The following is a 20,526-nucleotide window of genomic DNA, read 5'->3' on the forward strand; positions in this document are numbered from 1 at the left end:
TGAAATTCGCTTTCCTGATTACTGATAGATCTTTTGTTAATATGCTAATGTGAAAACCTCTTACCCCAGCTTGACTCACACTGTCAGTCATTGGAGATGTTGCCCTGCCTATGCAGAGAAGATGCATTAAACCAGTGTCATTAGGATATTTTAGGGTTTTTCTGAGCTCTAAGATGGTTCAAAATGGTTCCATGTTTGGCAATAAATCCATACCTTTTTTCTGTTTGAAGGAAAATTAATTTTTAAAAAGAGGGTGAATTGGATTGTCTCTTTAACCACATGAATATTAAAGAATTGGGTAGAAATTAATTTTAGTTACAGATAGCCTGTACCTTTAATAGACGTAATCATTGTTATGTTCTTGAAAGCTCCCCTGCAACCCTTTACTCTTGCCCATAGGGATAATTCTTTCTTCACATTCTTGAGTTTTAGAGGACCAGCAAATCTGGAATTTTACTCTAATTTTTGTCATTGCTGAAGCCATAGCATCATATTTATTTATTTTTGATGCAGCTCTTTGCATCCATTGGTTTCCAAAAGCCGCACTTGAATATGGCACATTCAGAGCATGTTGCATGGCTCTGGAGAAGGAGCTTGGTGTTTGGTGGCATGTGCCTGGGGCAGAGCTCTCTCTGGAGCTGAGGAAAATGTAAAGTTTGCTTAAATATTTCCTTAAGAACTCAGTAGAAACCTTTCTAGAAAATTTTAGTGCATTATTTTTAAGATGGTTTATGCTGAGCTCCACAGCCACTATTGACCAACTTCTAGTAACTAGAAGTCACAAATAAATTGTAGGGTGATCGAATAAAGCTTTTTGTTTATTGTAGTCTCTTCTCTGTTGTGTTTTTCCTCTCTTCCTTGTTAGTTATGATTCCATGGTGACCTGGACTGCATGGCTACCTTGAAGCCCCATTTGGCTCTTAAGCCACCATGTGGTAAGGTTTGTCTTAGGGCCACTGTGGTTTCCTTGGGAATCTGTGTTTTGGTCTTTCATTCTGTGATTCTGTTAGTTTACATTAAAGAGACCTACCTAGGAGTCTTCCCATGGTTGTTTCTCACTTTACTTCCTTCTATTAAATTTACTTAATACCCTTGTATAGAGATTGGCCCTTTAAAGAATAGAAAAATATTAAACATTCAGCATGTGTGACTGTGTGTCAGGGTACTTGCTGTCTGGGACAGACCTTATCAAGGTCGGAGTGGCTAGAATGGCTGGACCTCTGAACCTGACCTTTCCTAAAGGAGCTCACTGCCTAACGTTCTTCTGTTATGTTCCTTCTGTGAAATGGGTTCTGACCAAGAGATTTGTCAGATGGCATGTGGATCAGTAACTTAGGATTCCCTGAGTGGAAAAGAAAGGATTCTGCCCAACTGACAGAGAGCTCGTGAGTTCAAACAGATGCACGCAACAGGAGCACCTGATACCTGCCTGGCGCTGTCTGCGTTGTGGCGCTGCGGCGGTGAACGAAACAGGTAACTCCTGGCTGTCAGGGTTATAGCCGGCATCTTTAAAGTTGGTTTCTGAATAGGATGTGTAGTGAGATGATTTTACAACTAATTACTCCAAAATGGTGCTAAGGCAAATTAAGATGTTCTGGGGACACATCTCTTCAGCTGTCCTAAAAGAACCACAGCTTCTCATCAGCTCCTGGGCTAGAGGGACCAACCATTAGGCATGACTTCTTTCCTATTTGTCAAGTGCTTTTGTACACAGAACAAAAACCATAGCATTTTAATATTCATTATGTATTTCCGTTAACACCCATGTTAATTCATGCTTCTGAGGACAATCTTTTAAATCTGGGTAGAAACATAATTAGGATCTGAAAATGTTTATATTCTTTGCTTGGTAATCCCAGTCCCCGAATTTGTTTCATAATCTGATAAGGTGTAACTATGGTATTGTTTTTGATGGTGTCCCACAAACCAAAGAGAAATGCCTAACAGAAAGAGCATTAAAAAAATTACTGAATTTTATCAAATGGCCTATTTAACCAGTGAAAATTTTATCAGATAGTATATTTAACCACTGACAATTATAAATACGAAGGGCCTGGCAACATGGAAATGTATAAAGCAAAAAGGATGAAATCCCAAATAGCATGAATACTATGAATGCAATTTAAAATTATGTTTGTGTATTGATAAGGAATGAAGTGTTTGATTTAGTGCAATGGCTGTATTATGCCATTAGTACGTTTTTTCTTCTTGTATACTGATTTCCATTAGTGTTGCTATAACATCTGTACAAAAATTAAAAACCAAACTGATTTACTACAACAGTGCTATCCCTGGTTTTAGAATGATTATTGATGTGAGCAAAAGATCTTGTCTGCTCTATCAAAACCCCTGTTCTGAGAGGATGGTGAAGAGAAGTAAAACAGCTCAAATGAATGTTGATATTTGATGCTTTCTTAATGTTTAGGTAGGCTTTGAATTACCTTATGATGTACCAGTGTGTACCATATCCAAATATATTGCTATAAGGTTGCTCTGGTGTGTGTTCATCTAGGTTGTGGGGTCCCATATTCAACAAATCGTGCAGATAGAAACTGACACAAACTTTTATCCCCAAGACGACTCACAGCAGGCTTGTACCATAGATGTGGTGTTCCCAAGGAACCCGGCCATACTGTAACCATGCAGTAGTTGAGGGAATGCAAAGTCAGAGCACGGCGATCAGTTACGCCAGAACTGAACTTGCAGTGAAGTCAGAGAGGTCTAGTACCAATCTCATGCTCACCGCGGGTAAGAAAACATCCTGTTAAATAAAAACCTTTCCCTGAGAATCCAGATATAATGAAAAACTAGAGAAGATGCTTGGGTAAGGCAGAATGAAGAAATTAAAATGTCTTAGAGTTTCTACTCAATCACCATTAGTGATTTGAGTATGTTGAGAATTAGTGAATTGGGTATTTTTATCATATCAGTGATAATGAAGAAGCATGACAGGAGATTTATATTTGTTGAATTGAATAGACTAGACTTGCAGATGTAGCTGGAATCTTGCAGTTTTTAATGCCTTAATTAAAAAAATTATTTTTAGGAATGTAGGCCTCTCTTTATATTTTAGAGTGGTTTGAGCTTTGAACCGTCCAGATCTTTCTTAGAGTCTAAGGAAAGATTGGGTCATTCATCTGTAGATAATGTGTCCATTATTTAGAAAGCCTTTTACCAAGTCTTATTTAACAACAATTCTGTATTGCCATATAGTAGCCTAGAGTAGTAGTCTGAGAACATTTTTACTATGCCTACCTGTGGGCAGCGATAAGCTGTTGACCTCACCCTGAGTCACTCATTCATTCATTCTTAAGAACTTGAGTATCTCCCAGGTTCCAGGCACCGAGTCAGGTGCTGGAATAGACTGATAAACGAAGACAGGCAAGGTTCTCCTGGAAGTAACATTCTGGTGGGAGTGAGCAGACAGAAGAGCAAACAGGGTGACTGGATGTGGTCGGCGCTGCCGAGGACGGGCCCAGGACACTGAGCCCCGGGAGGGTGGGGGTGGGGTGCACATCACACTGTGCCTTCGGGAGAGGTAAGGGGCACTGTGGACCGTGTCTCGTTTCCTGACCCTCCGAGCAGCCTCTGAGCTCCTTAGTGCACATAACTGACATGGTGCTCAGAGACCGGGGGAGAGTAAGGAGGTATGACGAGGCGCTCGGGACCTGTCAGTCAGCTTCTGAAAGGCCGGCTTGATGGAGTCTGCAGAGGCAGTCTTTGGCATGGGCCTAATTTGATTCTGTTAATATTTTAGCCATTTTAAAAATGTAGGCTGTACACCCAAATTTAAAACTGGAATGCCCAATTTTTAAGTACAGTATGTAGCAAACTTACTCAGTTCTGACTACAGCCTCTTTTCTGACTTGCTAAGGCAAGTATACATTCTCTTACACTGCAAGTCGTGCTTTTATTTTGATGAGCTGTGTTCCTTTATTTATGCATTCCTTCATTCATTCACTCAACAGATATTTATTGAGAACCTACTAGGTCCTGGAGATACTGCTGTGACCAAAGTGACTAGTTGCCTGTGTTCTCAGGTACCTGTAGCCTGTGGTTATGCTGATACACACTGCACACCACTGCTTGACATAAGACCATGTTTGGAAGACAATCTTTATGCGATGTAGAGAGTCTTATTTTATGTTCTGCTGTCCTTACGACTTAAACATTATTATTGTCAGTGATTTTTAGTCTTTGGCATGTGGGTAATTTAACATTTATTAAGGTTATTCTGGAATGTTGGGTACTCGACTCTTCTGGCCATTCGAGTGCTTTTCTCTGTTTAGGAGCATTTTCCCTACCTGCCCCTGACTGACTGTACGGTCGTGACACGGCCAGAGTGAAGATCCAGCTTTGAACACTGTGAGATAAATCATGTCCACATTATTGCTTAAGTGGCCAGTTTGGTGTAGAGAAGCACATTTTCTGTAAAAGCCAATGCAAGTGTCTCCTTGACCCAAGGTCTCAACAATTTTTGAGCAACATAGGTATGATGGTTTAGAAAGAACTTGACAGATGAAAACAAATCCTATAGAATTCAAATTTTTTGTTTTGAAGAATGATTGGCAAAAGCATTCATTTGAAATGGTATAATTCATATTTATTGATAATGAAAATGGGGCCTACTTTTTCTTATTATTATCTGCTGACGAGCTACAGTGACTGTATTCAGGTTTCCTAAGCATTAGCTTAGCAGTAGCTCTACTTCTCTAGGTGGATATATGAGTTCTTATGAGCATTTGGATCTCCAGACAGTGAAGTCATCTGTAGAATATAGTGGAGCTTTTTAAAATCCTTTTCAAAGCTTTTTATAACAAAAATGTCTCACATGTAAACATTAATGACTAATATTTTTATCTGCACAAATGCAGAGCCTATGTAGTCAGAGTAAAGGCTCATTCCTGCATCATTTGCGGGGATGATTCACTCCTTTGGGCAGCAGACCAGAAGCAAGAGGGGCAGCCCCCAGTTCACCCCCCTACAGAGAGCTGCAGGGATTTCTGCTAGGGAGCTCCACGGGTGCATGGGCGTGAAAAACCCGTTTTTGAGAAACAAATATCAAAACAAAGGCCTCACAGCTGTGTACTTTCCTACCTCTGGGTCAGGATCCAAAGTCCAGTCTAGAAAGGGCTTACTTGCTTCCCGAGCACAGGGGGGTTGTGGGAGGTGGACCCAGACGCTTTCACAAGCCCGGTGGGAGCTTGGGATACAGATGTGCACGACCCGTGTCTTTGGGAGAGGGCCTGAGCTGGATGTTTTCGTGGGGTGGAGGCAATACCTGTGTGAATATTCTGCAGGCTGCCAGACGTTGGTCTAGTTCTTCCCTGCCCAATTTTCCCTTCCCCAATTTTTAAGGACAAATATTTGAGATGAACTGTTTATTTTTTATAAATTATTTATGTTCTGATAAATGTGTATAGCGTAGTGTATGAAGCATTGTACATAACCTGTTTTCCTTTTGAAAATTACTGAAACAGTAAGTCAACATTACAAAAGTTAAGGAAAAACTAGGGGAAAAAAATCACCCATAATCCTGCCTTCATGTTTTTCCTACATCAAAATATATCAGAACAGTCATAATGCACATATAATTTGTATTCTGCTTTTTCATTTAATATTGTCCTCAGCATTTTGTCCATGTTGTGACAGTCCTTGTCATTCATTTTTAATGGCTATGTAATATGTTCCTGGGAAGATGTGCTCCAATTAACCTTTTCCTTATTACTGGGCATTTCAGTTAATTCAGATTTTGTAGTGAACATCTTTTCTCTTTTGGATAATTTCTTAAGATCAGTTTCCAGTAATAAGATTACTGTGTCAAAAGGAATAGACACATTTTCATGACTCTTGACACACATTGTTAAATTACTTTATAAAAAGTTTGACATTTTCTTTGCACAACTTTAAAGGTGAATCATCAGCCATGAGCAAATGCTTACATGTTTGGACAGTTAATTATTATTTCCATATTAGGCAGAAAGAGAAGTTCTGTGCACATCTGAATTTCTTCTAATTGCTTCCATTACCCAGAGCTGACTTGCGGAGAAAAATGTCCTGGCTGTGAGGCGTCCCGGGCCACAGAGCCCCCATTCTGGAAGAATTTGGTCCGGCCGCAGTTCTGTGATCAGTTCCCAGAGCCGCTCATGTTTCTCCTGGCGGAGGCGGCTGTGGCTGGGGTCCAGGGCAACTGAGTGATGGGAGTCACAGGCCGAGCCGGGCAAGGCGCCCATCTGAGCATCAGGTTGGCAGTCTGTGGCCAGGTGTCTGGGTATTTTGAGCTAACTAATTTTGAAAAGTAATTTGCAATTCAGAACTGTGAATAGCATCAAAAGAGTCATATGCAGGTCTTCTGTGGAAATTCTCCCTCTCCCTCCTCCTATACCAGTCAGAAGATAATTACTGGGTCCTGGTGAACATACACGGTCTTGGGGCAGGTCAGGGTGCCTCAGTCTTGGCCGCACGGGCCACAGGACTTGCACTTTGCAGCGAATTGCTTGACCTGGGTTTCCCCCTCTGACAAGCAAGGGTGTTGGGAACAGGAGCCCCAAAATCCCTAGAATTTTGTTGGTTCTCTGCCTGGTAGATGACTCCAATTTTATGTTCATTTTTGTAGCCAAATAAGTAATTTCCCTATTCACTGGTACTTCTTCTGTCAGGCAACAATGGAAAAGAACAGGATGTGAAACAAAGACGATGTTTATAGTGTGACATTTCCACTAAAAGATTTCAAGGCATATATAATTAGGGCTAGTGGCTGAAACCATTTTAACCACCTGTGGCTTGCATTTACGTAGTCCCATCTCCTCCTCATTAACATGTCAAATATAAAACCAAGGGGTTGGGGGAGCCTTCACTCTTGTCAGGCAGGTTAAGAGGAAGTTGATCCAATCTGTGGAACTGGTCTTGAATTTACTGCCCATTACTTTATCTGCTGACTGTAAAAATTCTAGCGTAGAAAACAGCCATCTCAGCAACAACATTTTCAAACACGAAGGCCAACAACATTTTATTTAGCATAGCATTTTGAAAATCTACAGGCAAGTTGAGGAGGAGGACATAGGTTGGTCAGGGGAGGAGTAAAGGGTGGCGCGGGGGTGGCCCTCACTGTCTGCCGGCTCTGCAGACTGCCTGTCAGTTAGTGCTTTATAAAGGTAGTTTGTTTGCATTTTGTCCTGGGAGGGCAGAGTCAGGAGGGAGACCTAACTCCTCCTTATGAGCATTTTGATCTCCAGATTTGATCTGTGCGGGCCCTTCAGTGCCTGTCCCTGCAGCTGCCCTGAGAAGGGTGCTGTGGAAAACCCATTACGGGGGACAAGGTAAAGGTCACTCCAGCTGAGCTGGTGCCGTTCCCTCAGCCTCTCTGTTTCTTACTGGCACAAATGGGTTGCGCAGACTAGAGCTGATATATTCGAAGCTCCCAGCCACTCTCTTGCAAGTGAGGAACCCAGGTTTCCTCCCTCCCCAGGGAAGAGCTGCCCAGTCCCAGGCCTGAAGGACTGAGACTGTTGGAAGTGGTTTTTAGCACCATAAAGTCATCTATATTCTTTCATCAAATACAGCTCTTTTTTTTTCTTTTGAGTGCCTATTAGGAGCCAGGAACTGTTTTAGGTATTAGGGGTACTGCTGTGAACAAAACAGGCAGAGGCCCTGCCCTTCTGGGGGAAACAGACAATAAGTAAACAAGCATAGGACTTATCAGGTGGAGATAAGTGCTACAGGGGAAAAGCAGCTGATGGAGATAGAGAACCTGAGGTGGGAGGGACCCTGCTTTGGATAGGCTTTGGGGTCAAGGAAGGTCAGGTCAGCCTTTCCCACCTGGGGATACTGGAGCAGAGTCCTGAAGGAAGTGAGGGAGCTCTGAGCCTGTGCTGTGTATTCCGGGGGAAAGACGACCAGACAGTACAGTGTGAGCAAAGATCCTGAGGCAACAGCCTGCTTGGTATGTCCCGCTGAAGAGGCCGGAGCTGTGGCTGCAGCGGAGTAAACAAGGAAGAGACTGGGATGGGGACTGAGGCCACAGAGCTGGGTGGGGTGGCCTGATAATATAAGGTCTTGTAAACTAAGGTGAAGACATTCCTTGGCTTTTGTTTTGAATGTGATGGGAGGGGAGAGAGTGAAAAGCACAGGTGGAGGGACTGGACACGGAGGGGAGGAACCCCACTCATCTCGAGGCAGGAGGGCAGGCAGGGCTGCGGCTGGAGGGGGGACCAGAGAGCCCTCCTCTGCACAAAAAGGATGAAGTGAAGGGGTGGATGGGTGTGCTGGGGGCTCAGGAACGTGGGAGGGGCTTTCAGCCAGCCCCTGGGGAGTGGGCTCGGGTCAGTGGGAGGGCTGAGGGCCGTCTGAAGGCCCTGCCCATGGGCCTGGCCAGGCTCACCCAAGGCTCGTGTTTTCCAGGTGGACTTGCAGGAAATAGAGGCGAAGGGAGTCTGGCCAGGACCTTAGATCTTGGAATCTAGATAGAATAAGGAGGAAAGTGAGGAAGCAGAGGCCGAAGAACTGGGAGAAAGTGCAGGGGAGACAGGAGGTTCCAGGGTCTCTGAGGACAGTCGGGACTGTAGTTCAGTCAGGTCGGAGAAGGGGATGCTCACCAAAGAGCTGAAGTCCTTTCACAGGGGAGCTGGTTTGGGTGCTCAGATCGGGCCTCTGGAATCTGTGCAGACACGTCTTCGTCATAGGCTGACTGGCTGAGTCTCAGAATTCCGTGTGACATAGATTCCCTGTGAACCCCGTCTAAGCCAGAGCACGCAGTGCGGGCCTGGAGACCTAGCCCGCGCCACAAACTGGCTGTGTGACCGTGGACCCTGGGGAAATGAACCTAGTCTCTTCCACCCCTGATCTGTCCCTCAGTGACCTCCTGACTGTAGGCTTCTCCCAAACACTGACCTTCAAAATGGACCCTGGAGGATTTCCCTGTTAAAAATACGTACTTTTTCAAATACTTATCTGCTAATATTGCTGGGATTATCAAACTCTTGGACAGCTGCCTCCTGGATCACGTCACGGAGGCCTGACCGTGCAGTCCCCTGGCTGGGCATGACAGGAGTTGCACGCCAGCAGCATCTGGGGCTGGGCATCCTGCAGGTGCTGGGATGGCCTGTCCAACTCTCTCTACGAACAAGCATTTTCCTCCTTTAACTTTGGTAGTGCCCTGTAGGAGAGAGGCTTCAGGAGAAATGATAGAGGCTGTTGCTGTCAGAATCAAGTGCAAACGGCAACCTGTAAATTCCAATGAGCATGTGCACATTTTATTGGTATTTATTCAGGAGACATTCCAGGAGGCAGAAGTCACCTCCACCGCCCCCACCGCTCTTCCCACTGTAGGGCAGAGCACGTATTAAGAAGAATCTCAGGTAAATGTTTAACAAGATGGTCTAGTTTGCACTTTGTAGGCTTCACTGATGAAGTAAGTGGTAGTTTTTAGCTAAAACAACCTCATTGTTTGCACAAGTGTTCTGCTTGAGTTTTCTAGGGTCATTAGATCTAACTGCCTCCTTTACCTGCTGTTTGAACTGGTTGAGCCTGTGGAGGGACAGAAAACAAAAGAGGGGTGTTGAAATGCAAATACACAGCTCTGGGTTCCAGTCCCTGGCTGCAAAATAGAGCTACCGCTGACATCACCATCTCCTCGGAGGCCTGCGGAAGGCTCTAGAAAAGTCTCACAGGATGTATTTCTTTTCATGGACTGGAATCCCAAGGTAGGTAAGTAAAACAAAAACGAAATAAACACAAACAAAAGATTTCTTGGAATTTGCTCAGTGCCAGTTGAATAGCTAATTGTTTCTCGTTTTCATCTCCCCCCCTTTTTTTCTGCCTGAATAGATAATCCTTACAAAACATCTATTCATTCTACAAGCGAAAATTTCAAGAATACTCGATACTGACCTTGGCAGGACTAATGGACTGAGATTGAGTGATGGATTTGTGTGCGTCTGGGTGTTTTGTATGCCACTCTAGGATATTTTAGCTATAGGAAAGGAAGATTTATGGCATCTTAATGAATACGAGGAAGGCTCAGACATGTAGGTAACATTATACGATATGTTATTTTTATAGCTTATTTTTGAGCACAATCTTGATTCTTTTGTTGCTTCAAGAAAGGACCTGATGATAATTAAAGGTGGCCTTCTTTCTTTTGTAATGTGACCACTTTCACTGATCTGAAAACAGTTATTTCTTAAGAGAACTAAAATAAGGAGGCAATACAGTCTAGCAAAAAAGACACACTATGTCAGATTCTTAACGGCTAAATTAAATTTGTACCCTTGTTTGATTTCTGCTAGGAATTGGCTGTGTGACTTCGGATAAATACTTTAGCTCCTTTTCTTTTAACTTACAAAACTAGAATGAGAAATATGTGATAGTGAAGAAATATTTGTAAAAGCTTTTTAAAGGCCCCTGAGAAGGCACAGTCAGAAACATGACTGGGTTGTTTTTCACTGAAAATACTGATCTTGTCAGAAAATGTGAATTTTGGTATATTAGTTTATCTTTTAAGCCATCTTTTCATTTCAGGTGCTTATGCACTCTTCGGTTTGTTACTGGAAAGAAATGCCATTTTACACCTGCTGGCTCCTCAGCGACTTTATTCTGCTGAAATAATCTCTTAAATCCTTATATACACAGTCACTAACTGTTGGCTTTATAAGGTCAGTCCCAGCGGTCCAGTCCCATGGCTGTTAGGAGCTCAGCTCTTCTAAGATAGCACCAACTCGGAACAAACATAAAACTGCAAATAGTTTAAATGGTACAGATTGATTTGACTGTAAGCCAGTCTGAACAGAGAGCTCTTCAACGAACTCACCAGCAAAGTGATGTTAATTCTGGACTTGTTAGGGTGTATCTGTTGAGTTTAGCTCTCTGCCTTATTAAGAGACAAAGTTAGTGAGTAGAGTCCCTTAAACTCAGATATTCCTCAACTATGAAAGAGTAGCCTGCAGGCCCACTTCTGTTCTTGACTGCTGCCTACTTCTGGAGGAGAAAGCTTGGGAAGCTGACATGCCTGTCCCCAAGTTCTCAAATAAGCACAGTCCTGTGAAGCAGCAAATTCTGCTGGGTTAGCAGAAGCCTCAGTGTTTTAGGAACTGGGAATGCCAGGCCCCCGGGTTCTGGGTTCCAATATTGACTCTGCCCGTGAGTCACCCACTGTCTCGTGTTTCCCTCTTTAGAGAAAAGCTAAAACGATTGGCTTTTTCAGGAGTTGCAAAACACAGTGTATTAGAACAGGAGGGCTCCATGCAAACATGTAAATAGGAAATACTAATGGGAGCGCATTTCTAGTAAAGACGAATGCATTCTTTTGATAACCGGAAGTGGATCGTCTTCATGTAAGAACAGGGAGGTTGATTTCAAAAGTTTTGTGTTTGAAATTTTTTATTTGAAGAGTGTGAATTTGGGTCATTGCTCTGTTAATCTATGTTGTTTACATGGAAAGGAAATTGTTAGCAAGTTGCCTGACTACCATAGTTAGTTGATTATAAGAGATCAGAACCCAGGCTTTCTAGTGAAATGTGTATTAAAATTTAGTAGACTGACTTTCAGAGAGGGAGGCTCCCATTCTCTGAGAACAGGCGCTCTATCGGGGTTTCTATACATGCTGTAAAACCAGACACACCAAGTAAATACTCTAGGGACCTTAACATTTTTGTATTTTTGTTTTTGAAGAAAATTGTTTGAGGCACTCATTTTATTCCTCATTTCCTAGGACAGCAATTAAACCCTGGCTTGGGGTTTTGAATTCTGACTTCTTGCTGAACATCACACGGATGTGTCATTAATACAGCAAACCTTTCTAGAACAAAATGCAATGGCTTTTCTTTTTTTTTTTTTAGTTCTTCTAATGGTGTGGTCAGCCTCTTATCATTAAAAAAGAAAAGGTATAATTTTTAACTCTTTCTCCATTCAACCTTCTCTATTCTCTCCACTCATCCCAAAACCCTTTTAGTTTTTCATCTGTGTCTAGCAGCCCTCTAATGATTCCCAGTAAAAATTGTATTATATTCCCATCATCCAAAATTAACTACTATAATTTTTGTCATTTCTGTTTCAACCTTTTTGATGAAATAAAACATTGGAGATTAGGTCACATTCCCTTTGAATGCTATTATCTGTTCTATCCCCTCTTTCTATCCTCACCTCACAGAGCCCATGTGCAGTTTGAAATGTGCTTTTAAAATATTTTCTATATGTTTACATGTAGTCATAACTAATATGTAGTGTTTCATGGGCTTATATCATAAGTGGTTCCACTATACCTGTTGTTCTGTGGTTGGCTTACTCTGAACTTTGTTGTTGAGATCTGCCTCTGCTTTTATATATGGAATTCATTTATGTGCACTCACTGCTTTTACTTGCTGTCTGGTATTTCATGGTATGAATAATACCACATTTTATTAGTCAGTCCGTTGGTGGTTATGCAGATTGTTTAAAATCTTTCATCAATATAAACAGTGCTTGTATTATCTTTCCCTGTGTCAGATGCCGGATGTAAGTTCTTAGGCTAGACGCCTGGCTGCAGAATGGGTGCATTTTGAACACATCCAGTTTCACTTTTCAGAGATATTACCAAGCTGATTCTTTGACTGTTTGGAAACTGTTCCCCAAATGTTTTCCAGCACTTGTGAGACTTACCTTTTCCATTTGTTAAACAACTATTTTTCTTGTGATGAAAACTTTTAGCATGTTCTCTTAGCAACGTTCAAATATGTAAAACAGTACTTTTAACTATATGTATGTCACATATTACATCCCATCAAAGTTCCTAAGTTTGCCTATTTTAGGGGTAATGAATGCTTTTTTTTTCTTGGGTGTTCTGGCTTCATCTCAGTGAATTCTTTTCACAGTCCTACCCTTACGTAAGGACGGCTCTGTTCAGGGCCCTCTCGGGGTCGCTTGCTGAGACTCCTGCCTACCCGGTCCAGGCTGGGCCCGGCCTGTGCAGGCAGCCCGTCTGGCCCCATCTCTCTGTGCGCAGCCGCACCAGAAGGAGCTACTCACCATTTTCTCAGACTCAGCTTTTACTTTTCTGCCTCTGCAACTTGATCATGGCTCTTCTGCGTTACTTTATTGATTCAATAAATATTTATTGAGCTCTTTACTTCCTGCCAGGTGCTGGGGATAGAAGGCGAACAAGAAAGCCAACATCTAGGTATGCACGGAGCTCTCCATTTTTAGCAGAGGGTGGGGAGGGGCAGAAAAGAAACCAGTGAAAAACTAAACAAGATAATTTCTCATAGTTTTAAGTACTATAAAGAAAGTGAAATAGAATGTTCATGTGAGTTTGTGTGGGTGTGTGTGGAGGTGGGGGCGCTGTCGGGGGAGGTGGGCACATCCAGGTGGGAGCCTCGAAGGGGCAGGCGTTCCGGAAGGCCTTGCAGAGGCAGTTACACTCCCCAGAGACCAGCAGGGCGAAGCCCTCAGGCCAGGACGGACTGTCGGCTGAACAGGGGCTGCCTCCGCTCCGGCGGGCCCGGCTGTACTGGGCACAGCTGCCCTCGTGGGGAGGAGAGGCCGGTGCCATGGGAGGTGCAGGCGGGCAGCGCCCTGCTGACATGCACTTCCCTGCAGTTTGCTAAAGCCGGCACCGGGTCCTCTGCACAGCCAGCCCAGAGCTGCCGACTGGGAGACCTCCTTCTGGACCATCGCAGCACATGGTGGGGCCCCTGCGGCCCTGCACATGGCACCCCGGGATCTTGGGGTCTGTTATTCCCACGAACTAATTCACCTTCATTTTGCTGTTTGTTTCTACCTCGCAAGGGAGGACACTGTTCCGGAATGAGGCAAGTAGAGGGGGCTTTGCACCGTGCAGAAGCCTGTCCTTCCCAACTGGGTCCCCGGAGAATGGGCTGTCGGTGAGATGAACCCCGCTTACTGTATCCAAGCAAATTCTCAGGGGCCGAAGACGGGTAGTTTTCCCTACCAGTGGGTACGACCAGCTGTGGGTGTCAAAGGCACTTTGTTCGCCCCACCCAGGTTTTTTCTCAGAATAACAATTAGTTATTAATGATTATTACAGTTATTAGTTATTAACAATTCTGTTTCTGACGCTGAGCCCACCCTGAACTTCAGCTTTTTGTGAAGAAATGACGGCGTGTTCTCCGCCATGGGGACCTTTCTCTAGCATCCCCAGCTGCCAAAGATGACACTGTGCGCTGCACAGTTGCCATCGCCACGTGGGTTATATCCTTCATCTGCAGGGGAATCCTTGAGTTGTGGGTTAGGTTTATTTTACAGCTGAAAAGATCTGAGGTTCAAAGAGGTCGTTATTTGTCCCCCAGATACAGAATTAGTGAATGGTGAGCCGGCACTTAAATCTGGGGCTTTCTGACCGCTTCTCTGTGAAGCTACTGTGCTTTAAACAACAATATAACAAACACCAGCCGCCTACTATTTCTAGACACACCCTCTGTGCCCCCGACCACGGTGCCATACTGTCGGTCGCTCCACCCTCGTTCACTCTGGTTTTCTGAGCGTCCCAGACAGCGGGAGGCGGTCTGCGAGCGGGTAGGAGCGCGCTCCTCCTGCAGCAGGTGTTCCCTACCCGCCCCTCGCTGGGCGGGCCCGGCCGGCTCCTCAACAGCTCTGAGGCTCAGTTCCCCTGTTTTTAAGGGGGTCAATAACAGTATCTCCCTTACTAGGTTGTTGGAAGGACTAAATAGGATAATACACATAATAAAAGGCCTAGAAGAAGCCTTAGTTCAGTGGCCCTCAGCTAGCGTTTGTGTCATCTCAGGTCTCAGCTCAAGTGTCACCTACTCAGCAGGCCTTACCTGAGCCCTGGAGCCAGCGTGGGCCTCCCCCAGGCCCTCAGCCGCCTGCTGCCTGCCACCTGCCCCCGTTCACTGGAGCCTTAAAAGGCCCCCGGGGTGCTGCCCGGGATGTTGTGGGCTCTTGGGGCATGTTTGTTGAATGGCTCTTTGTTTCTGATGAACCTGAGCCAGAGCTTCCATTCTGAATGACCTAATCGCTGTTGTGGCTCCTGCTGACAGGCCTACGAACAGTGCCCCCTAAGGTGCCGTTCCCAGGGGTTCAGCTGTGGTCCCACGACTCATGCATGAATCTCTTGTAGCTCTGACCCCGAACAACCATTCATAAAAGAAAACCTTCAGGCCCCCCAAGCTCACCAGGCCCCCCAAGTTCAGCAGCAGACCCACCGCCCTGCCTTGCAGGCCAAGCTCCTCTTCCGTGTCCCCAGCCTGGCCGAAGGTGCCCCCACCCACCTGCTTAGGAACCGTGCGGACAGCCTGCGTGCTTCCCTCACTTACCCTCCATCTGCAGCCAGCCAGCCACCATGTGCCCGCAAGGAACTTGCCCGCGAGCCCAGCTAGAGGCCTGCAGCTGGCAGTCTGCCACCTGGCTGCAAAGCTCACACCCCGAACCTCAGAAGTTTCTCCAGTGAGGTGCCCCCTCTCGCCCCAGGACCACGGCTTGAGTCTGGAGGGGGCTTTGGCCCGATAGTTACACCAGCATTCCCCTGATCTTCAGACCCTGCACCTTCCATGTAGGCTGATCTCCACCCTGTAGCAAGCGTCATCTTCCTAAAATTCAAACCCTGTCCTATTTGTGCATGAAAACTACTCTTGGTTCCCTTACTATCTCTTAAAGCCTAAATTCCTCATGGAGCGTGGAATCCCCTTCTTGGTCTTTTCCTGGCCTCTGCCCCTGCCCCTCCGTTGCTCCCCCAGCTGCACCTGGGCAGTGTGGTCCCCCGCTGGGCCAGGCCGGCTCGGCTCGTGCCGCTCTGGGCCTAGAGCACCCTGTCCCCTGTGCTCGGGGAGATCCTTTCATCCTCGGCACCAAGCCACATCCTCTGTGAAGGCTCTCAGAGAGGGCCCCCGGCCGCCCGCCCCCCGCCGCACCTCACAGAGCACGCAGCCCCCGTACTTTGGGGGAATGCATTTCTGAATCCGACGTGCAGAGACGTGCGGTCAGAGAGCCACAGTGTGCGCCTGAGGACAACGGGACAGACGACTGTCGAGGTCCAGGGGACCCTCGCAGAGATGATTCCTTGGCCTCTCCACCACCCGGCAAGGGGCAGGGGGCCTGTCCAAGACAGGGGGCCGCTTCTCCTCCTCTCTGCCCGGTGCCTGGCAAGACGCCCACCCCAGTGTTCGCAGAAGGTGTGAAGGTTGCACCAGGCCAGAGAGCCCGTACCACGTGAACAGGTTCGTACCTGACGTGTGCATTCCTCCGAGGAAGCCACCGGCTCGGCCCACATCTTGGCCTCGTCGCTGGAACGCTGCTCGCAGCCCGCACGCCCTCCTCTGTACAGTGGGGAGCGAGTAGCTCCTCCGGGGCTGCCGCGAAGACCGTGGGGGTGGCCTGAAGGCCACGGGTGGCGCAGGGCCTGGCCCAGGCGGCTTTGCTTCTGGCGCAAAGATATGTGTAGCTCTTCATGATAAACAGGAACTGGGAGGCAAGGTCACATCCTAAAATAACTTTAAAGTCAGGATTTCTTTGGGACTTTTAAAAGTTAACACAATTAAGAATGTTCCTAGTATTTAATAACTACGATTACGTACAAAGACCACTCTCCTGTATTTTAGAGTATCTGACTTTCCTCCTGTACGGTTTGCAGGTGGCCTGGGGTGGGGGGTGTGACTGAGTTTTGCAGCAGCTTGGGTTTGATCAGCTCTGTCGGACCCCTCGCCCCCACACGAAAGGAAGCCGTTGGGTGAGTGTTTGCCCGATGCCTGGGCCCCGCCTCGCACCTACTGAATCAGAACTGGGGGCAGGAAGGGGTCTGTGTATCAGCGTTTAGGAAAACCTCCCCCTGTGGTTCTGATCATCTGCAAGGTTTGGGAACCTGGAGTGCCTACACCACTAGAAAAGCATAGGGCTCGAATTTCTCATTTCCTCGGCCTTACAGTCTTTGTAATAAAAAAAAAAAAGAGTTGATTTGCCTTTTTTGTAAACGACCTGAGTTTTCTCAGGGCCGGTTTTACCCTCACAGTGGGCTATTTATCCTGCTAGTGGGAAAACCTGGCTGCCCTGAAACAATAGGAGAAGGCGCAAGCTTTACCAGCCTCCCCACGTTTTTAACATCAGTGAAGTATTTCCTCCGTGTCCTGCTGGGGCCATTTAAATGCTAATGGAGTTAAATGCAACAGTCTTTTTAGGAATCCAACTCAACTGTTTATATGACAATCTTATTTTTTCTTCATTCTATATTTGTCCTTTATTTTTAAATTTTTTTCCTGGAGAGCCATATGTTTACATTCTTTGGTGTTTCAAACCTTCAAGAAGAAGAATAAAAATCCCATCCTGACAGCTTCTCAGCAGCACTTGGAAGAGGCGGGGAATGCAGGCACCCTCGAAATTTGAAGTCTGCAGCTTGAATGTGCTGAGTCACCGAGTCTTTGCAGAGTCAAAACAATTTGCACCCAGGAAAAGTACAGCTGAAAATTAAACTGTAAGCAAGCAGCTGGCTGGCACATTTTTATTTAAATGCAAATAAGAAAACTGGTAGAGGGATAATGCATAGAGACATTGTAACTTACTATTAACTTTTAAACTTGTTTTCTGAGATTCCTAATGGCCTGATAAAGCCCTCTTTCTGGTTGATACTTTGTTGGGGAAATTCTTAAAATATTTCTTCCTGTTCCTAGAAAGTGACAATGAATATAAATGGCTAAAGGCGTTGTCTTGCAATGTTCAGAAAAAAGAGAAAATTAGTATTTGCCATTGTTCTGGAGTTTTGCAAAATTAAGACACTTAAGGTAGTTTTCTTTTTTAAAAGATTAATAACAAAAGAAGTACAGCCCAGTCATGGACCAGATAGAGTTGGTGCCTCACTTTTATTGAACTGTTAGGAAGTCTGTTTTCCTATTTTGATCATGCAGCTGAATAGACAGTGAGATGTTACAACAACCGTATTAATAGGGGAAGTGGCAGGGAGTACAGTTTCCTTAGAATGAGAAAGAAAGTTTGTAGAACTCCTGGGAAAGTAGATTATAGATAAAAACAAAAGTAGTAATTTGTGCTAAGAACTGCTATTTTATTTTTATAATATAAAAGTGGTTCCCTTTAATGTTAAGTATGTGAGACTTAAGAGGATGCAAACATCCCCCTGACAAGGAAGTCAGAGCGCGTTTACCGACACCAGCAAACCTCCTGAGGCCATTTCACAAGGTGGGAATTTACGCTAAAGCCGCTCAGCTGTGATCTTCCCCCAGAGGGTTTGCAGTCGTGCGTGGGCCCTGGGGACGGAGCCCTGGGACGGGACCGCAGCTCCTGCCCTCCGGGCGCCTGCTCCCCCTGTGCCAGCGCTCCAGTCGCATCCCCTCGTTCTGTCCTTGCAGCCCCCTTACCCCCCCTGTAAAGGAGGAGCTTTTAATAATTAAAGCTGAGCAGGCTAAAACTTAGAGGCGAAGTCATTCATTCCCACAGCTCTCCTAGTCGGCGGCGGGGGGAGAATGTGAGCCCAGGCAGAGTCACTGCAACGCCCCGGGGTCGCTGCGGAGAGGGCCTCTCCGCCCAGAGAACGCCTGCTCCCCGGGGCGTCATCAGGCCGGCGTTCCCGCTGCTCACAGTGAGCCGGTCGGAGGGGGCGGGTGGGGGAGCAAAGGGCCGCGCGGGGACCCGAAAGGTTCCAGCTTAGGACGCTTTTCTGCTCAGAGCTGTTCTGTAATTAACACCTACTGATGAAAACGGGAAATGTATTAAAAATTTGTTGTTTCTTTCCAGTTTAGATTGGCCATAACGCAATGACTTGGAATTAAAAGAATCAGTAAAAATGCCCTGAGCTCACTGCCCTCCATTCGACTCTGCCTAGAGCTGGAAGTGGGCTGACTTCGCTGCCCGTAGAGTCAGAGTCTGCGCAGGGGCAGAACCGGGACGCGGGGGCAGAACCGGGACGCGGGCGCAGGCAGCAGAGCCGGGCGAACTCAGGCCGCGGTAGGGCGTCGTGCAGACGCAGTGCGAATCTCGGCCGTTTTTGCAAGCCTGCTGACCTGGGACCGTTGACTTGACCCCTTCTCTTCCTAGGTCCTAGCCTGGAGCCGGAGGGGACCCCAGCAAGGTGACCTCATCTGCGAGGCCAGGGTGTGGCCAGCTCTGAGACGGGGCTTCCTGGGACCCCATGGGGAGGAGACGGGATGCTTTGGGCTCCGGGGCCGTGTCTGGGCCCCAGCTCCAGGCAGGGCTGTGCTCACCTGGAAATTACCAGCATATAAATATTGAGATGAGGTCTGACATTGACAGTGAGTCAGCCATGTGGGGATCTTGGTGGAAGGGGTTTTCCCGGCAGAGGAAACAGCTAAGGCAAACAGGAAATTGCCTACTGGCAAGATTTGGGAATAGCAAGGAAGTTGATGTGACTGGAACAGAGGGTGAGGGGGCCAAGTAATGGGAGGTGAGGGCAGAGAGGGAAGGGGTTAGACTGTTCAGCATCATGTCAAGGACTTTGGGTTTTACGATGAGAGAGTGAAGGAGCCGCTGCCGGGTCTGGAGCAGAGGAGGGCACGGTGTGTCTGAGGTTCTAGAAGACTGCTTTGGTTGAGGTGCTGAGAATAGCCTGCAGGGGCTGATCTGAGGCAGGCAGACCAGGTCCAAGCTGCTGCAGGACGCAGTAAAGGAGCAGAGGGGGTCTGAGCAGGGATCGGGATCCTAGAGTGCTAAGAAGCCCCCAGAGTCCGGTGTGTTCGGAGGGTGGCACCAACTGGATTTATTATGGGGACAGAGATGAAGGGTTTTCTGCAGGAGCAGATGGAATGTTGGAGTTTGTTACACATGGGGCAGGGAGGCCACATGCAGATGGAACAGATTTGGGGGTAAGATCAAGAGTTCATTCTTGACAATGTTGAGATTCCGCTTGACATCCCAGGGGAGGTGGACAAACAAAGAGGGAGAGGTCTAATCTGGTCATTAGAAATTTCCATCGGAAATTACCAGCATATAAATATTGAAAGCTTGAGCCTTCAGAGATCACCAGGGGTCCCAGGGGCTGAGCTCTGGAGCACTCCAGCCATGAGAGTTCTAGAAGAAGAGGAGGAATCAGCAGAGGAGACTTGAGACAGGGCAGCCAGTGAGGCCTTTTTGAAGGTGGCCTTCACCAGGCAGATGGCAGGGAAAGAATTCCAGGTGAGGAAGACGGTGAATGTGAAGACGAAGGAATGTGGAATCCCGACCTGGGAGCAAGCAGGCCAGGAGAGCCAGTGGTGTGGGGGGAGAGGTGAGGGGAGGCTGCAGATGGGGCTCACCTTGCAGTGGCGTTAGACACTCAACTTACAGTGCTGGTTGTTTATTTCACAGTGATGGTGGCTAGGATTTCTTGAGGTCTTACTCTGATTTACCATGTGTAGGGCACTGTACTAAGCACATTACATACATTTTAATCATTTAATGTTTATACCTACCCTTTAAGAGACATGATATTATTTTCCTCTGTGGATGTAGAAAGAAACTGGCTCAAAGATGTCAAAGATCCACTCAGGGTCACCTGTCGGGTAACTGCCTTAACCCAGTTCTGTTGCAGAATCCGTCCCCTGGAGGTCTGGCCCGTCTTAACCGTGTCTGAGAGTCAGA

At 46.4% G+C, this 20,526-nt stretch overlaps 2 long non-coding RNA genes across 4 annotated transcripts; one reads left to right on the forward strand and one right to left on the reverse strand.

The window, feature by feature from the left end:
* Window positions 1-5,366: 5,366 nt before the first annotated feature.
* Window positions 5,367-9,101, reverse strand: LOC118924581 (uncharacterized). Its single transcript, XR_008999465.1, has 4 exons — window positions 8,595-9,101; window positions 8,381-8,458; window positions 7,819-7,973; window positions 5,367-6,938 (listed from the first exon to the last, which is right to left on the reverse strand). It is a non-coding gene; the product is annotated as an uncharacterized LOC118924581 (long non-coding RNA).
* Window position 9,102: 1 nt separating this feature from the next.
* On the forward strand, window positions 9,103-18,865 carry LOC130684989 (uncharacterized). 3 transcript variants are annotated; one of them, XR_008999466.1, is made up of 6 exons: window positions 9,103-9,701; window positions 13,111-13,150; window positions 13,759-13,853; window positions 14,735-17,413; window positions 18,391-18,532; window positions 18,688-18,865. It is a non-coding gene; the product is annotated as an uncharacterized LOC130684989 (long non-coding RNA). The 3 variants fall into 3 exon arrangements; XR_008999468.1 differs by having other exon boundaries at window positions 14,991-17,413; XR_008999467.1 differs by lacking the exon at window positions 9,103-9,701 and adding an exon at window positions 9,956-10,025.
* Window positions 18,866-20,526: the final 1,661 nt, after the last annotated feature.

This window comes from Manis pentadactyla, chromosome 9, assembly GCF_030020395.1.
Source record: "Manis pentadactyla isolate mManPen7 chromosome 9, mManPen7.hap1, whole genome shotgun sequence".
NCBI lineage: Eukaryota > Metazoa > Chordata > Mammalia > Pholidota > Manidae > Manis > Manis pentadactyla.